We start from the raw sequence: 7,331 nt of genomic DNA, 5'->3' as shown, positions 1-7,331 counted from the left end.
ATTAGATCAGCGATAGTTTGGCACAGCGTGCAGGAGCAGTTATTGAGTGGCATGTGAGGGCACAGCGTGCAGGAGCTGGATTGTGTAGCGTGTGTTAGGCACAGCGTACAGGAGCTGGAACGAAGCAGCGTGAGTTCAGCACAGCGTGCAGGCGGATGAAGACGGTCAGGATGTAGATCCGGCAAATCCCGATCAGCGTAACGGAGGAGAAGAGAGGACAAGCAGGTAAACAACAGCTCATAGTACAGAGCAAATACTCAGCTGAATCCACAAGTGAAGGTAGCACCAAAGTTCCAATGAGCAAGTAAAGCACGAAATATCCTTCCAAGGATAAACAAATGCCTTGACAAAAATAGTAGCTAGAATGAGAGTGACACAGCTATGCAAGCAACAAAATAATCAAGCAATGAGGTGAGAAGGAAGTGAGGTTATATAGGGAAAATAGGAGGAGACTAGTTAAAGGGACATGACATTACCTCAGATTTTAAATTTTATATTAACAAACTGTTAGGAATTATAACAGGGGAAAACATGCAAATATAACCAGATTTAATCCCTTTAAGCTGCCATTGAAGACAATTTAGCTATGAAAAAATTATTAGTGATGCAAATGTTAAACAATCCTGCTATTCCATAAAGGGGAACTATGGTAAATCTTATGGTGCACTGCAAGATGAACATATAAAGATAGTAGTTAGGGTGCGGTACAAGCTAGAAAAACCGCATAGTGAACCCTCCTGCAGGAGGTATATTGTATGAGAATATGGGGGGGAGGAGGTGGGAAATTGAGTAGATTGGATGAGGTATATCAGAGAGTCGCACATTGCTAAAAAGGATAAAATAAGCCACTGCGTCCTGCCTTAGAGTAAACAGGTTACAATAGAGCAAAGCATTATATCTATGCGGGAGACTAATTGGGCTTGGGCGAAGGCTATATTCTGCTCACTGAGACCTAGGAGCCTAAGATATTGCAGGTAACAAGGGTTATGCAGTTCTAGTATTAAATATAAGGGCGAGAAAATGTACACCTAAATGCTATCACAGGCCCAGCCTGCGTCAGAAAACAAGGCATCCTGGAGTAATGGAAATCTGCACACAGGATAGGCATTAGTAAGTAGTATGGTTACAGCACTCCTGAAAATATGGTCAAATAAAATTAATATTAAAATCACATGCATTTGCCGTGGTTATACCACAATTGTAGATAGAATACTGGAAACATGTCCGGAACTTTAACATAAAGCAAAAAAGAAGAACATTACTCATTTACATTAACTTGCATTATGGTGCAAAACTATGTCCGAAACTATGCTATGGAGCTATATATTTGTAAAGTATAGGCATCACGCTGCCCCGGCCACTGGCAGCAAGATGTCATGTACACAAACAAAAGACAGTACCACCAAATGAGGCTTGCTGTGACAGATCAAAGGCTAACAATGCTTTAAAGAAGTCTAGCAAATTTACAGGGCCCGTAAGGAAAAAACTTAATAAATCTCACACTCCATTTAGGGTAGATAAGTCATCTTAAAAATCCTGCACTTAACATGGGCACTAGCACAGTGAGGTTTCAATAAAGAGTTCAAGTAATTATATAAGAATGATAGCTTATTAGATGCCAGTGACTCAGGTATGGGGCATGTTAGAGAAACGTGTGAACTTATTAAGAGAGCTCTACACCCATATATGAAGTATGGACAACATGTCTAAAGCCCAAGCCTGAAAAAGGTCTCCTTGAGAACTGGGAAATAACTAGCGGGGTGATAATCTAGCCCCATTGAAATATACACAGGAGTACATAGAAATAGAATTGCATTTAATTTCCATTAATATCTCAGTGGGTGTAAATAGGCTATGAACAACTTAAACATAAAACTGCCCCGTGTGAGTGAAATGGAGCGGCCCTGTAGTAAAAAAGCCTTCACACCCCTATCTATTATTAGAGTTTACAGATATTGTTGTCATCACACAAGACAATTTAACTAGTATATATTAAAACAAAGTTTAGCATGTCAACAGAATACAATGGTGTTTAAAGAATATAAACAAACTGCAAAATAGTATGTTCGTGTCCAAATGTGATAATCTTAAAGATCACCAAACAGGTAGCCATAAAGACAATTTCGGTGGATCTATCCGGTTTAGCCCATTCCAGATCTTGCAAGCTCGTTAATGACCGGATTGATTTTAGTAGTCAACTTTCTGCTAACAATGTCGTTCATCATGAGAGGTTCCAAAGGCAAGTCTGACAATATAAATAAGTAAAGAAGTCTCACATTACTGCTGATGCTCTTGGGCTCACCCGATATCTCCGCTAGAGTAGTTGAATGCAATGCATGTATGCTAGTCTGCCAATTAGGCCCTAAAATCCCTCCCGGACCGCCACTACTATCACTGAAATAGAGTGTTACAGGAGCAAGGTAGGAGTATATTTTCTGCCGGGCTACTGCCCTCCATCTTTGCGCTAGACTCTGCTGAATAAGTTGTACGCTCTGCTGTATTGCTTCTGCCTCTGCGTTAAACCTGTCAGCAGCTATGTCCATTGAGTGCTCTCCATTCTTATGTGTTCCGCATCGTTGTATGGCTTGGCTAGCAGGCAGACCATTGCGGGTTTTCTCTGCGTGGATCCTTGTCACAAACGCTTCTAGAAACTGGGAGGAGGCCTCTATAAAGCCAAAAGCTGTTGCCTCCCAATCCTCCACGACCGCCATTTCCCTTGCTCGTAAATGAAAGGCTTGTTGTATCTCTCTCACTGCAAAGCCACGCCCTGAGTTCCAAAGGAGCTGAAATGTGCTGTTAAGCCGTTCAAACCCATATAGCCAAGCATCTTATGTAGAAAGCATTAATAGGTGATCAATAAAACAGTGATAGCATTTCTTAAATCATAACTTTTTCCTATTCTTCTGAAGTAAGAGCCAGAGCTCCTGCAATGTGTGACCGATCTCTTAGACAGTTGGCTCCGCTCCCCCTTGCCATCTAAATTTTAACCCCGTTTTAACCCTTCAATTTTTTACAGACTGTGAATGACAGCATGAGCAAGAACAAAAAGCATTGGGAAGAAGTGCTAAGTGTCTACCGCCACGCTTTCTTGAATGCACCCGATCCCGTCTGATATCGGAAGTTAAGCAGGGCCAGGCCTGATCAGTACCTCGATGGGAGACCGCCTGGGAACACCAGGTGCGGTAGGAATTATTATTTTCATTTTTAAAGCCGTGAAGCATGTGTCATATTTACTGAAAGTAGCAATATTCATTGAAACATCTGTAGCTTGCAATTACTAAAAAATTTTTTTTTTTTAAATAATTTTTATTGAGGTCAAATATACAAAATAACAGGCAGATTGAGATAAAGAAATCGCATACAAAGAAAAGAAAAACATATCAGTCGTATTGTCACATTATACAATCAGATCCGCAACTGCACAGCATTGTAGGCAAAATGATAAACAAGAAAAGAGACCTCACATTTTCTATGTTGTTACATAAGAAGAAAAGGAAAAAGAGAAGACTTGTAATTACTCGCATTACAAATATATTTATATATTCACACAAAAGAACAAGCTTTCTTGAACTGAAAGATATTAATGATAGGATATTAATGATAGAATATTAATGATAGAATATCCCACATGCATTATAATTAGAAATAAGTTAAAAAAAAAACTGATGATGTTATCGGTTGGTAACAGAATTGTGCTGCGTCTGTAACTTTAAACTAGATAAGAAGCTCTATATCTGTATACATATAACCTGGGACAGCAACAGAGCCCCAGTACAACATAACTAGCTTCAAGTGATGTAAAGACTGTATAGCCAATAGTTAATCAGACATAGATATCATTACATGAGTTTATGAAAAGGTTAAAGGCCTTATTCTTAATCTGATATGTCTAGAATCTAGCTCCACCCTGGGCCCTTGGGTTGGCGCCAGTTCCCAACATCTTTTAGACGAGTACCCATATAATATCTATTGTTTAAATACATATACCCTTTGCTAGAGTTATACTATAAGAGCACACTATATAGATTGTTTTAAACGGCCAATCTTGCAAACAAAAGTAGAACCAAGAATGGCTTTGTCTCAATCACTATTACCACCGGTCACAACAACGGGAAATAATACTGTGGGAATTAGAACTATTGATGCAAGTGTAATTAATTGTGGTATATTTCAAGGAAACCACGCATTTAGTTCCTGACTGTAAAGTAAGTAATCAGGGAACTATAAGGTGATGGGGGGGGGAAAGGATGTGGAGCCACCCGCACTAATATGTGATATCATAATGATAAATATACCAGGAGGTCATATATAGCTCTATACTGACTATACAGGTGTAGCATAAAAGTTAAATAGCTGGCTGTAAGATATCCCTAAGGGAAATCAGAGCAAATGAAAGGCTATATCTCTAGACTCACACTAGAACATTCGTGGCTTGTATATAAATAGAAAATATATTATTTTTACTCCTCAATGGTATAACTGCATTAACAGAGTAAAGAAAAAATATTACTCTCAATGACACAGTCACAGAAAAGGTAGGCAGACAGCTGTTTGTTATTAAGAAGCACATTTAGAGGCAATCGATTTAGTTTTAGAGCTGGTTGACCCAGTTGTGACTGCTGATGCTTTAAATAGCATTAAGTTCCATTTGAAGATAAGTCAATGTCTAAGATCGTGTTCTGAATCAAGCCAGCTAGTTAAAGCAGTATACAACAGGTCAGTGTCTATCCGATTGCTAGCCATTCAGGTCTGTGTATTTAACCAATGCAGAGGTAGTTGACTCGTTGCTCTGCTTGCCTGCTCCTCGGTACTATTAGCTATTGTAGCTGCAGGTTCTGGGATTATCGCTTTCTGCATAGGTCTGCGCGGGTCGCTTTGCTGCGCTGTTAGATGCTCACAGAAAAAGTAACGTACTGTTGCAGACAACTCTTTCTCCATCCTAGTAAAATGTGCCACTATAACCTGCTCAATACTTTCATAAAGGAGAGTCGCCATAGTGGGTTTATCCAGGTGTTTAAGCTTTCAAAGAAGAATAGTGTTCATGCATCCAACTGGTTTTTCCTTGATAATGGCGTCTGAAGTCGCCAGCCGCGTGGGCCTCTTGAACTATCAAACTTCAGCTCCAAACACAATATAAGTGCTAAAGTCACTCTGCACCCTCAAAAAGTGAGGCTGTCGCAATATACACAAGATGCATACTGCTTAATACCATCCCAGTCCAAGGTTAGGCTCTGAAAAGTCCCACAAAGTCAGGAGCTCTGGAAATGTGCGACCTGCCATGTTGATAGCTAGCTCCGCCCCCCCAATTACTAAAAATTAGATGTCCATTGTATTAAAGATAATTATCTTTTGTAAAGACAGACAGGCATGCACGCAGGCAGGCAGAAAGAGGGGCAGGAAACTCTTTATCTGTGTATACTTTTTGTCATTTGTCAGCAAGTGATTCTGGGCCTGTACTGGCACTATTTATTAATTTATTTATATATTTGCCATCTAAATTTTAACCCCGTTTTAACTCTTAAATTTTTTACATACTGTGAATGACAGCATGAGCAAGAACCAAAAGCATTGGGAAGAAGCACTAAGCGTCTACCGCCACATTGCATTGAATGCACCTGATCCCGTCTGATCTCGGAAATTAAGCAGGGCCAGGACTGGCCATTACCTGGATGGGAGACTGCCTGGGAACACCAGGTGTGGTAGGCTTATTTTTTTCATTTTTAAAGCAGTGAAGCATGCGTCATATTTACTCATAGTAGCAATATTCATTGAAACAACTGTAGCTTGCAATTACTAAAAATTAGATGTCCATTGTATTAAAGATAATTATCTTTTGTAAAGACAGACAGGCAGGCAGAAAGAGGGGCAGAAAACTCTTTATCTGTGTATACTTTTTGTCATTTGTCAGCAAGTGATTCTGGGCCTGTACTGGCACTATTTATTAATTTATTTATATATTTGCCATCTATATTTTAACCCTGTTTTAACTCTTCAACTTTTTACAGACTGTGAATGACAGTATGAGCAAGAACAAAAAGCGTTGGGAAGAAGCGCTGGGTGTGTACCGCCACACTGCCTTGAATGCACCCAATCCTGTCTGATCTCGGAAGTTAAGCAGGGCCAGGCCTGGTCTGTACCTGGATGGGAGACAGCCTGGGAACACCCGATGCGGTAGGCATTTTTTTTTTCATTTTTAAAGCAGTGAAGCATGCGTCATATTTACTGATAGTAGCAATATTAATTGAAACAACTGTAGCTTGCAATTACTAAAAATTGGATGTCCATTGTATTACAGATAATTATCTTTTGTAAAGACAGACAGACAGGCAGGCAGGCAGAAAGAGGGGCAGGAAACTCTTTATCTATGTATACTTTTTGTCATGGGTCAGCAAGTGATTCTGGGCCTGTTCTGGCACTATTTATTAATTTATTTATATATTTGCCATCTAAATTTTAACCCCAGTTTAAATCTTCAATTTTTTACAGACTGTGAATGACAGCATGAGCAAGAACAAAAAGCGTTGGGAAGAAGCACTAAGTGTCTACCGACACACTGCCTTGAATGCACCCGATCCCGTCTGTTCTCGGATGTTAAGCAGGGCCAGGTCTGGTCAGTACCTGGATGGGAGACCGCCTGTGAACACCAGGTGCAGTAGGCTTTTTTTTTTCATTTTTAAAGCAGTGAAGCATGCGTCATATTTATTGATAGTAGCAATATTCATTGAAACAAATGTAGCTTGCAATTACTAAAAATTAGATGTCCATTGTATTAAAGATAATTATCTTTTGTAAAGACAGGCAGGCAGAAAGAGGGGCAGGAAACTCTTTATCTATGTATACTTTTTGTCATGGGTCAGCAAGTGATTCTGGGCCTTTACTGGCACTATTTATTAATTTATTTATATATTTGCCATCTAAATTTTAACCCTGTTTTAACTCTTCAATTTTTTACAGACTGTGAATGACAGTATGAGCAAGAACAAAAAGCATTGGGAAGAAGCGCTAATGTCTACCGCCACACTTCTTTGAATGCACCCGATCCCGTCTGATATCTGAAGTTACGCAGGGCCAGGCCTGGTCAGTACCTGAATGGGAGACCGTCTGGGAACAGCAGGTGCGGTAGGCTTTTTTAAAATTTTTAAAGCAGTGAAGCATGCGTCATATTTTCTGATAGTAGCAATATTCATTGAATCAACTGTAGCTTGCAATTACTAAAAAAAGAAATGTCCATTGTATTAAAGATAATTATCTTTTGTAAAGACAGACAGACAGGCAGGCAGGCAGGCAGAAAGAGGGGCAGGAAACTCTTTATCTATGTATACTTTTTGTTT

General features: G+C 39.6%; 5 pseudogenes; all 5 read left to right on the top strand.

The window, feature by feature from the left end:
• The first annotated feature begins 3,070 nt into the window (after positions 1–3,070).
• On the top strand, positions 3,071–3,189 carry LOC128655119 (uncharacterized; annotated as a pseudogene).
• Positions 3,190–5,587: 2,398 nt separating this feature from the next.
• On the top strand, positions 5,588–5,706 carry LOC128654859 (uncharacterized; annotated as a pseudogene).
• Positions 5,707–6,059: 353 nt separating this feature from the next.
• Positions 6,060–6,178, top strand: LOC128654846 (uncharacterized; annotated as a pseudogene).
• Positions 6,179–6,540: 362 nt separating this feature from the next.
• On the top strand, positions 6,541–6,659 carry LOC128654820 (uncharacterized; annotated as a pseudogene).
• Positions 6,660–7,007: 348 nt separating this feature from the next.
• Positions 7,008–7,126, top strand: LOC128654821 (uncharacterized; annotated as a pseudogene).
• The last annotated feature ends 205 nt before the right edge of the window (positions 7,127–7,331 follow it).

The sequence above is a fragment of the Bombina bombina genome, chromosome 3 (genome assembly GCF_027579735.1).
Source record: "Bombina bombina isolate aBomBom1 chromosome 3, aBomBom1.pri, whole genome shotgun sequence".
Classification (NCBI taxonomy): domain Eukaryota; kingdom Metazoa; phylum Chordata; class Amphibia; order Anura; family Bombinatoridae; genus Bombina; species Bombina bombina.
Note: the sequence above shows the minus strand (reverse complement) of the source record. Positions and strands in the feature narration are given on the sequence as shown.